Genomic DNA, 12,178 nt, shown 5'->3' with positions numbered 1-12,178 from the left:
CAGCGATTTAGGAACTACCCATAACTTCAACCAAGACGAGTGCAAAAAAAGATCCTTTTATATTTCTGATAGCCTGAGTTCAATATCTGTATTCTCCCAGACATATATTACAAGTGGCCCATCCGACGCAGGCGCGAAAGCACACCGACGTTAATGCCTGGAATTATTACTACGATGGTGCTGCGTCTCCGGGCTGCCATCATCATGATGGCGGGTTTGATGTCCGTTGATGCACTAAAACCTTTACCCGGGCATGCAGCTGGAAGTCGGAATAGATATATATGACACACTTCTCTTTGTTTACCTCCATTATCGTTTGAGCTTGTCTATAATCCCTCTTATATATTCCATCGAGCGAGATCCGTTTTTCATGCTCTTCGGATTGAGGCTTGTTTTTTATCTGACGGTGTACCACGGTTTCGTGACTCATACTGAGTACGACTGTCCTCGTTTGACGGAACTCTTTCTTTTCATGAATGCTTCTGAGATATAGCTGATAATATATATCAGTTTTGATAGCAGGCCAACGAACTCAGTGATCAGGATACCGCTGTATTCGTCTTCGGACTTGCCGTCAACCTTCTTGTTTAGCGTCGGTTCAAAGTGGATGGCCCTAAGAGTAATCGCTCATAGATAGGCATCTTCTGCAGTGTTGCGATAGATGTCCTCTGCTTTCACCTATAACAGTAGATTATTTATATCGCAGCACCGGGCCACAATGTTGGCCCAGTATTCCAACTTCACCTGGATGTAATAGAAATTGTATATCAAATGATTCAAGAAGTCTAGAACAGTCTGGTCTTGGTAATGGGCCGGATGAGCTTGAGTTTGTTATTAGGCTAAGTAGACCGTAACACGGCTACACCAAAAGATCTTGCGGAACTGGTAGGCTGGATCTGCTATCAAGAGTTGCAGTTTATCTTCTTTTATCTCGGGACCGAACGGGTTGACTGGAACAAGCTTTCGCAGAATCTACATAATCTTATCGAAGACGAAGTTATTAATTAGTTTAAAGAACCACCCTTTCGTGGATTTGGCTAGGAGGTTATTACTCTTTAGAACGTCGGGCAACATCCAAGGGATCTGATCAAACTTGGTGTGCTATGCTTTTTGAGCATGCTGCGACTGATGTAGGCATTCCAGTTAGTAAAGTACGTAACTCTCTTCGTTAGCAAATTGCAAACTAGCTTCGTAACCCCGCATAAGGCCCTCCCAGTTTGTTGTATTGGAAAGTCACTCTTCCGGAATGGTAAGTGGGTATTTCATATCAACTTTGGGGAGGAACCCTTTTAGAGCACATCGGCTTGGGGTCGATCCAGGGGAAATATCCTTTCTTGAAGACTTTGCAGATGTTGTTAGAGTCTGGTAGGTAATCCACTTCGTAGACTTAGTGGGGTTGTGGGCCGTCTTACTAATTAAGGCAAAATCATACTGACAAGATATATCTTTATTGACGAATACTCACCGTTCCCGATTAACATATATGCATATATTTAAATTCTTGTGTAAGGGAAATATATAGTATGGGTAAAATCACAATGACTAACATTTATTCTAACAGACCCACGCAAAATATTAAAGACAAACACGCACACATGCAAACAATCAGATTAGGGAAAACTAAGTTGTGTGATGGTCTCCGAAACACATGATTACAATCCATCTTTCATTGTTATCGTCATACACCCCCTCTTACAAACACAGAAGAGCCGTTGGAAGATAGTACATATGCAATGGCAACTAAAACACATAATTATAAATCACGACCTACCCTTAGAAACATAATGGATGAGAGATGCTTACTGACAAATGTGCTTAAAAACAAACACCAACACACGCAACACAACAGACTGGGAAAAAAAGTTATGTGCTCGTCACTATCACACATGATTAGAATCTAAGAGAACAGCCGTTGGTCTTTCAAAACAGTTCCTAGTCAGTTATATTAGTTGTTTGTCGCTCAGATATGTGCAAAATCCTTATACGGTCCTATGCCATCCAATCGATGTTGAATTTACGTAGGACATTATAATCCGCTAACGGTTAAAAATTCCCGTTGGACACCCAATATGTGTAGCCAAGAAATATGCAATAACATGCCTGCGCAAATTGCTAATGTTCAATTCCCGTATACTACTCTATTTTCCCAGTAATATCACCCCTATAGTGCCCAATAGTGGCTCAAACATTATTTACCTTAAATACATTGAGTATCCATAAGTGGCCAGGTAATGCTAATACAAGTAAACTGTTAACAGGAACCTTAGCACTACTGGTACGATTTAAGCAGTTTTGTCTTTGTTTCCATTATGTTTTATTAATTAGGAAGGGCTAATTTCCGAAATCTTTTGCTTTTGAAATTCTTTATTAATTTAGGATAAGGATCAATGCCTTTCATTTAAAATATCCATTCATAAGACCAAAACAAAAACCGAATACCCATATTCAGATTTCAAACTAATACCAAGTCTAAATCACAAGAACAATGGATTGACGAAAAGAATATCAAATTCATTTTATTTATCAGAACTAGAACAATGCGTTCATTGATTTGTGCCACTGTATTAGTTAAAAGAACTAGACGAATCCAAAAGAGTTCACCAATATCGTTTGATGGTCATGATGGATATTAGGAGCAGGAGGGGATTTTTATCAGAACACAAGGATTCGTATGAATCTGTTTCTGTTTCTGGATGAAGTGTTCATATGTGATGTGCCTGTTTTTGGCAGGTATTGTCAGGTATTGTACGTTATGACTCCAATATTCTTACTTTCTGACTTACAACTGATACAATGTATAAGACAATTGTTTAACAAACCTTCAGGTATTTTGAACATATTACTGTCAACTGATGACAAATTACCCTGTTTCCATGATTTTTTCTAAAAGATTTTTTCTTCCAGAAGAGATGAAGGATACTGGAGCAGAGTCTATATTTATGCGACAATTTCTCTCTCCATTCTTCTGAGATGATGATTTGAATACATTTGTTTCTAACTCTAAGAACTATCTGCACATATTAAATAATTATACTTATATGGCTGTGTTGAAATGATTATTAAGTTAGATAGCTTGAAAGATATTTTTCAGATTGGTTAAAATTATTCTAAATGGTTTGAAAACACTATTATATCTTACATTAATACCCTTAAGATTGATCGTCTTTTTTATTCCTATTCTTGATCGTTATTATTATTATTATTATTATTATTATTATTATTATTATTATTATTATTATTAAAATTAGTATTATTATTATTATTGGACATACACTACATACAGAGAACCTGATTAAGAAGTTTCTATAAACTCTATGAACATATTTGGATATAATTGCTGGGTTAAACCATTTAAATATCTATCTATCTATCTATCTGCCTTAAAGGTTAAACTCTGCCTTTGATTTGCACCACTGTACATCAGAATCTAGGTTTGCATACTAATTTCCTGGGTACCTTGGACAATGATAGCATGGAAAAGGAAATAACATCGCTCGGCCCTTTCCGTAAAGTCCTAAAAAATAACCTCGGAAGTCGCTATTGTAATATATTACATAACGCCATTTTTCAGCACATGATATGATATACACAGCGGCCAATACATTTGGAAATGGAAGATCATGGGGAAAACCCAGTAAAGAACAACTGACCCACGGAAGGCTACTGGCAAGCTTTATCAAATATTCACAACAGCAGAAGTAGTTGCAGTAATATACCTGATAGGTTTGATGATTCGCCTCTGGCGGAATGCACCATATATATTATTACATAAAAAGACGATGATATTCCGACAGCGAGTGTACTTTCTCGACTTGACAGAAAATACCGATAACGATCAATACAATACGTTTAATAAAAGTCGGTGACACTAGGGTCATATTTTGAAGTCTTCAGGCCAAAAACCATCTTTTTCTGAAACACAACAAAGTCAAAACTAATCCATATTTTCCTGTATTTGATCAACTCGGTGTCACTTTTAATTTAATGTTGACATTTCTTAGAATGTCCCTCCAGTTATATCCGACACCTGGGCAATTTCTGCTGACTTACATTATGTTAGAATCTGCAAAATATCTAGATATTAATAACAGTAAGATGCATTTTCATTTTTATTCGTTGTCCCAGATATATTTTCTGCATGGTACAACTTACAACAACTCTAGAGCGCGATTATGGTACAGAGTTTCTGAACGTATTATTTTCATTTTTAGAACGCCATCTTGAAGTATATTTGTGTACTGTCACTATACTTAGTTTCAGTATTTGTTAGATAGACAGAATATTAGGCCCAGTTTCCGAACCAGTTCTTTTGTATGCTGTAGTAAAATGAATTTTCATATAATATCAACTTATCGTAACTAAACGTTATAATTGCCAAGCAATCCATCTCCTTGTTCTCTTCTCGTTGTAGGTATCCAGCAGTCAGAAGCTAAAAGTATCGTTATGCCCAATGACCTTGACCTTGTATTGAGGGTATGTATGTATATGTATAGATAGACGGATCAAAGATAGATAGATAGATAGATAGATAGATAGATAGATAGATAGATAGATAGATAGATAGATATTTAAATGGTTAATTTCAGAGGCCTCTGTTCACTATATTATTTTTCGTGTGTCGTCCTGTATTTTTACAAGGTCCCGCACAGAAATATAACAATGTTTCAACAGATTGTAATGTTTGTTGCTTAAATGTTAATCTTTATCAATAAGGTGAACTGTGGTAATTAAACCACCCACACGCGCCTACTTGATGCTGCTTTAAACTTCACAAGGGCAATTATTCAAGGCCAGCAACTTGAATGTTTATATCAGGGTAACATTGCTTCAGAATCACATTACAGTATTTAAATAACTGTGTGGTAGCATTATGCTAAGTCAGTACACTTTAGAGTCACTTTTCCTACAAATAATTTGATCCAGAATTAAGCACTTTTGTCACTAAAAATGACACATTAACTACAAAATTCTTAGCATTCAAGAAATACAGCAGATAAATCTTGGCAAAGTCCTGATAATTTTGATCTTGAAAAAACAGAAGCCTCAGTTAAAAAGAATTTTAAATCTCACAACAAAAACAGGTATACGTTACTTACAATATATATATAACTAAAGTTTTCTTTGATGCAAAAACGTCACTATTCTGAAAGTGTTAAATGTGCATTGGTGTCACTTAATTTTTATTTTTATGTTTATATTTTGCAGGTCTTAATTTGACTTCTAGAATGTAAAAAATATATTATTCTTCTAATTGATAAACCACCAACTTAGAACTCATCCAGGTACTAATCCTTCTTTATGAATCCTTCTCTGTTCTTTATCATTATTATTATTATTATTAAAATTATTATTATTATTATTATTGGACATACACTATATACAGAGAACCTGATTAAGAAGTTTCTATAAACTCTATGAACATATTTGGCTATAATTGCTGTATCCGTCAAAGGCAAATTCTTTCATAAGATGTTACTTTCAACACGTAATTGATAAAAAATAGAAAAACAATATGCATCGCTTCGATATATATTTTTATAATAAATATTATTAATCTTTTTAATTTTATTGTTATTATTATTATTATTATTATTATTATTATTATTATTATAAGGGTCAAGTTTTCCAAAGTATCTATTCAAGAATCCTTTTCAAAAATTTAAATCATGCAGTTTTTATGTCCAAAGAAGGTTAAACCCTGCCTTTGATTTGCAACAAGAGATTGACTTTGACGCATAGACTTAGCATCTGCAAGAGTTGTTTTTGGCGGTATATACTTATTAGAAGCCAAGTACTTCAAATATTGTCTTTCTTCAACTGAATTTTCAACTATTATATTTGTCCTGCTGCATATCTTTGCTTTTAACTATGTAAACTCCTACAACGATTAATGTCAGATGTAAGTGAATTGGAGTCAGACATATATGCACATATTAAATAATTCTACTTATATGGCTGTGTTGATATGATTATTAAGTTAGATAGCTTGACAGATATTTTTCAAATTGGTTAAAATCATTCTAAATGATTTGAAAACACTATTACATCTTATATTAATACCTTTATTATTGATCGTCTTTTTTATTCATATTCGTTATTATTATTATTATTATTATTATTATTATTATTATTATTATTATTATTATTATTAGCATTAGTATTAGTATTATTAGACATACACTATATACAGAGAACCTGATTAAGAATTTTCTATAAACTCTATGAACATATTTGGCTATAATTACTGTATCCGTCATACGCAAATTCTTTCATAAGATGTTACTTTCAACATGTAATTGATAAAAGTTAGAAAAACAATCTGCATCTCTTCGATATATATTTTTATAATAAATATTATTAATCTTTTTAATTTAATTAAGGTGGTGACTTTATTATTATTATTATTATTATTATTATTATTATAAGGGTCAGATTTTCCAGAGTGTCTGTTCAGGAATCCTTTTCAGGGTAACATTGCTTCAAAATCACATTACAGTATTTAATTATCTGTGTGGTAGCATAATGCTAAGACATTATAGTCACATTTCCAACAAAGAATTGGATCCAGAATTAAGCACTTTTATCACTAAAAATGAACATATAATCTCACATTCCGTCACTTTTTGTAACTGCAAAACTCTTAGCATTCAAGAAATACAGTAAATAAATCTTGGCAAAGTCCTTGTTTTTTATGGTGAAAAAACAGAAGCCTCAGTTAAACAGAATGTTAAATCTCACAAGAAAAGCAGGTATGCATTACTAACAATATACACAACAAAAATGTTAATGAGGCAACATAGTCACTAACTTGACAGAGTGTTAAAAGTGCATTGGTGTCACTTAATTGTTATGTTTATGTTTCTATTTTGCGGGTCTCAGCTTGACTTCTAGAATTAAAACAACAAATATCTTATTCTTCTTATTAACAAACTACCAACATGAAACTCATCCAGATACTAATTCTTCTATATGCACAAGAGATTGACTTTGATGCATAGACCTAGCTTCTGCAAGAGTTGTTTTTAGTGGTACATACTTATTAGAATCCAAGTACTTCAAATATTGTCTTTCTTCAACTGAATTTGCCACTGTTATATTTGTCCTGCTGCATACCTTTGATTTTTACTATGTTTGTAAACATGCTGAGAATATGAATGTAGGAAACATTATTAAGTCTTGAAGTTTGTTCTTGCAGTCGAAATAAGTGAGTTTTGAAAGCCATCTTGAATGTGATCACTGTGTCTTTGTGTCTTAGTTTGTAAACTCCTACAACGATTAATGGAGATGAAAAGGATCTATTATATGATATTAAGTACACATTAGTAGAACAGTGTTTCAATGCGTTGCTCTTTGCACTGAATAGACATCAATCACTCCGAATTAGCTGCACCGAATAAGAATCTGAGAAGGAATGTCTCTGTTAAAATGTCACTTTCAGTAACCATTGATCATCGAATTGATGACGGTTTTCACTCTGTAAATTTACTTGTGTCCCAAACAGCAGAACTCAAAGGTCCAACATAGTGTAATGTTTGTCGATTAGACTTTAATGGTTTTCATTAACTAGATTGTGGTGGTTGCACACCATCACCACCACTACCATGTCACCCATCCCCCCACCAATTAGGTACAGCACTATCTGAAGAATAATGAATGGTTATGGGTCTTAACGCAGGGTAAAATTGCATCAAAAGGACATTATTTACTTAACTGTGTGGTAGTTCTTTGTAAAGTTCATACACTTTAGACAAACATTTCCAACAAATAATTGGCTTCTGAATGGTACGCTTTTATCGTCAAACATTACAATATTCTCTCACAATTATTTTTTTTCTGTAACATCCTTTCTTGGTATTCAAGCATCGCTGTGAATTAATGTTTGTAATACCCTGGAAATTATGATGAGAGAATAAAGCAAGAAGAAACATTCCAATTCAGGCAGGCATTGCTCACTATGTACATAATGCACTTTGTTTTCTGAAAAGTAATACATTAAACAAAATATTTCAATAATGCTAGTTTTTCATACAATATATTTCGTTTAAATCATTGTGCTAGATGATGTATAATTATGTAATATGTAAACAGCTGGATATAGTTTCATATAGTGATAAATGTAACATATATTAACTGAAGGCTATGATGAGACTTGTTCAACCATTATTGTTTCATAATTAACGATTTGGATATATTTTAATAAGGTAGACTTCCCATAGTTATTTCACAATGTCTAGTATGTCCAATTCTTACGGTTAACTATTAAATGCAGCTAACAAGCAGTAGCAGGAAAATATATTGTTTAAGTAGGATAGCTACAAAAACAGCCTGGATTGTCAGTATTCTCAACTGAAGAGAAAAAGACCGCCATTTACAAATACAATTATCAATTTTGCAAACGACATGTTTACTTTTCAATAATTCTCTAAATTGCTTATTAGTCAAACAATAGCCTATACGTACAACGTTAACTACGAAATATCCAGGATATGATTTGCGCGTACATAAATTTGCATAAAATAACATATGTCGCTATTGCTCATCGAATTCTAGGTCAAAATAAAATATCTTCCAGCATCAGCAACAAGTCATAGTCATGTAAAGTTTTGTAAAGACAACTATTTCTGTTTAATTTGTTTGTCTTGTCTATGTTTTGTCTTTGCTTTGAAAAAGACTCATTAAGAGTCGAAAGCGCTTATCCTAGTTAGATACTAGTTTTGCACTGATCGTAGTCAGTTTATTACATTGATACACACACACACAGACACACACGCACACACACACACACACATATATATATATATATATATATATATATATATATATATATATATATATATATATATATATATATATATATATATATATATACACATATACACATATATATATACACATATACACATATATATATATATATACACATATACACATATATATATATATATATATATATATATATATATATATATATATATATATATATATATATAAGTATGTGTGTGTGTAATAGTTATTGTTGTTTGTTGATCCCTAAAACACACAAACTTATCCCAGCTTCAAAAACAGAACTGCAATTACAAATGCATGTCTGAAGCTCTAAAACTAAAAGACAATCATTTTTCTAATCCACTTAAGCTTGAAAATTATCTTTATGCTACAAACATCTGAGGTTTCAAAAGAAATTCTTCTGACCATTTGTATGTAATAACAGATGAAACGTTTGTATAAAACTAGCCACTATTAATATCATTTTATTCGCCTTAGCAGCTGCATATTCCAATATAATCAATCACTTGTGAAGAAATAGATACAAGCAAACATAATAATTCAATAATTTAACTGTTTTGACAATTCCAATAATGGACTTCAGATGTAAGAAAAATAGGTCTAACAACTGATCCTTGTTAAGCTCTTCCGTTAACAAAGATATTGTACAAATATGTAAAAAGATGCACAATTACTACACCAAAGTTATTGCATCGAATACAAACTGTTAAATATTTTGGACCACTATAATTTAATGTTTGCAAAAAGTTTCTGTTAATATATATATATATATATATATATATATATATATATATATATATATATATATATATATATATATATATATATATATATATATATATATATATATATATATAAGTACATAGATGAAATTTTAGTATAATCTAATTAACTGAGCAATACACATGACAATAGCTGGAGCCGAAATAACTTGCTTGCATCAAACAGATGAAAGTTTACCAGACTTCGTAGAATCTATGTATAGGTAGGTCTACTTCAACATTTAAATAAGAACATTATGTTCTGAATGTGCAGTAACTTTACCTGATGAGCAAGCATATAATGCAACCAATAATAACACCGATCTTAAACACCTTAACATCGGTTTTAATTGCTTTAATATTTCAAATGTCAAGAATGGAGATTATATCATGAATAGCATCAAATATCTGATTGATAATGGACAAGAAAAACATAAAATTTAATATCAAAATTTTCCAGAGTATACAATTATGAGGATTTAAGTTAGCAAGGGGTCTGGGAGGGATGAATGGTCTTGCGTACTTGCAATTACATATTACTGACATCTCACTTACATGCACGAGGGTTCTAGTCTCGGCTCGACCAACTTGAACATGTAAGAAAGTTTGCCCATAGGCTCCGGTCGGTTGATGGTTCTTCAAGCGGCCTTCCCGAGTTCATCCTCTGCCAGATATATTGGCCGTCATGAATAGCCTATCATGTGCTGAAATGACGTTAAACACCATAAAACTAAACCTCGAGATAGCGAAAATGTGACAGAAGAAGTGAGATCTCTTCAACCATACGAATTTTGGAACCTGTAGTAACATGTTCAAACACTACACAATCTGTTTCAGCTGTACAAGATACATCAAGAACATTAATTGAGTTGTGAAGTTTAGGAGAACAATCTTATGACCTATGAAAAAGTTAGCAAAATATTTTAACAATATATTTCAGGTTCAAAAATTAAACTACACGATTTATAGGTGAGAAGGTATTTTTGTTTTGCCTAATATTATGATCAATCTAACAAATCGGATGAACGTTTTAGCTGAGATTGAACTCCTATAAAAAAATCAACATTAACGGCGCATTCCAAAGTTATAATTTCAGCAGCTGGATAAAATTCCGGAGTAATTTGTCAAAATATGGGCGACGATATAATAATTAGTAACAACTATGTACGGGAGAAGGATGTTGTACTTGCACATATAAATGTTTCAAGAGACAAAGTTCATGAAATAAAAAAAAGATTTATATTTTTTTCTGATTAACTTAGGAATTGGTTTAATTTTGTTTTGAAACAAAATCACAACTTTCTAATCATTTTGTTCTGTGTGTAGAGAAAGATGCAAATTAAGAGTCAACTTGTGCTAGAACAAGTAAGAACAGGAACATGTCCACGGCAGGTATCACAGGAGTTGGTAAGCAAACATTTTACTAAAGTAGTTATAGATATATCGTTGAAAGAAGCCGTTTCCTGTTTGACTTTTGAGAAGAAATTTCTTATAACACACTTGTCTCTTTAAAATCGGTCCGACGTTGATGGTTTGGACTCGTTCTGATGAGTAGTTCTTTCCCTGTTAGGCTATCTGAACGAAATTTTACATAAAGCGCTCATTTATTAAAGTCTAGTCAGAGGTTGATGTAAGACATATATGGTTTCGACCTCTTTTAACCGTCGTCTTATTATATCGTATTTTCTCTTCAACAGTTTTTTCTTCTCCTTTCTAATTGTTTACAAATCTAAACAGTTTACTCTATTTAAATTTTGTCGTTTTCCGTTGCCAGTCAAACTTCCTCTGCTGACTACAATATCAGCGATAGTTAAATCCAATATCTCTCTTGAAGTAGTAGACGTTGTAATGATACTATCATTAATAATCCTCGGATCGGCTGCAGATGCAAATCTTCAAATATGTATTGTCTTCATTTCAGTGATGTGTTCTGTTCTGTATTAAAACTGTAAAACTATTTGTTAAAGCAGATCATCATGTGCTACTTTTGTAAATAACCTTACCCTCCATTGATAATGTGCGATTGTATACCTTTGCATGCAAATACTACCCGTTCATTGCACCCTTTGACTTGCAAGTAGTTAATGATTATATGGTACCTTACACCTTTGCCCTCATCAGTTTGTATGTGTCGCTATCTAATTGTAAATGCATATGTTAGTGAACATCGCATAACTCATCTTCTCTCATCATATTTGGTTGTAAGACTAGGCATTGGATGGTAAAAGTGGATGTTTAGTTGTTTAGTTGTGTTATTGATTGTTAAGACAGTATTGCTTACTTCAATCAAGAAGATCATGTACAGTGTACTGAGCTATCTTGTGCACAATCTAGTTTCAATTCTCAAACCTGAACATTGATGTATATGGACAAAGATTTGGTCGACATACCGGGTCCTAATTTTTATATTTCATTGATGATTATGCCGTCCTCTAATGTTAAGGTTCCATTCATAAAAGTCATTTGAAAGGGACCTGGATTCTGAGAAGAAACCCAGCTTGCACCCACTGCAGTAGACACGTGCATTCAAGGCAAGTAGATAATCTCATAAACGATATGGGTAGAACCTCTGTTTAATTGAACCAAGGTGTTTAGCACGATATGTTATTTTCTCAAAATTATCACATAGG

At 32.7% G+C, this 12,178-nt stretch overlaps 1 long non-coding RNA gene across 1 annotated transcript; it reads left to right on the top strand.

Moving 5' to 3' along the window:
* Positions 1-4,410: 4,410 nt before the first annotated feature.
* Positions 4,411-10,955, top strand: LOC149782133 (uncharacterized). Its single transcript, XR_016414640.1, has 3 exons — positions 4,411-4,473; positions 5,206-5,282; positions 10,875-10,955. It is a non-coding gene; the product is annotated as an uncharacterized LOC149782133 (long non-coding RNA).
* Positions 10,956-12,178: the final 1,223 nt, after the last annotated feature.

This window comes from Sinohyriopsis cumingii, chromosome 15 (genome assembly GCF_028554795.1).
Source record: "Sinohyriopsis cumingii isolate HCF-2022 chromosome 15, ASM2855479v2, whole genome shotgun sequence".
NCBI classification, from domain to species: domain Eukaryota; kingdom Metazoa; phylum Mollusca; class Bivalvia; order Unionida; family Unionidae; genus Sinohyriopsis; species Sinohyriopsis cumingii.
The sequence above is the reverse complement of the archived record's forward strand: the minus strand, read 5'-3'. Positions and strand labels throughout refer to the sequence as shown.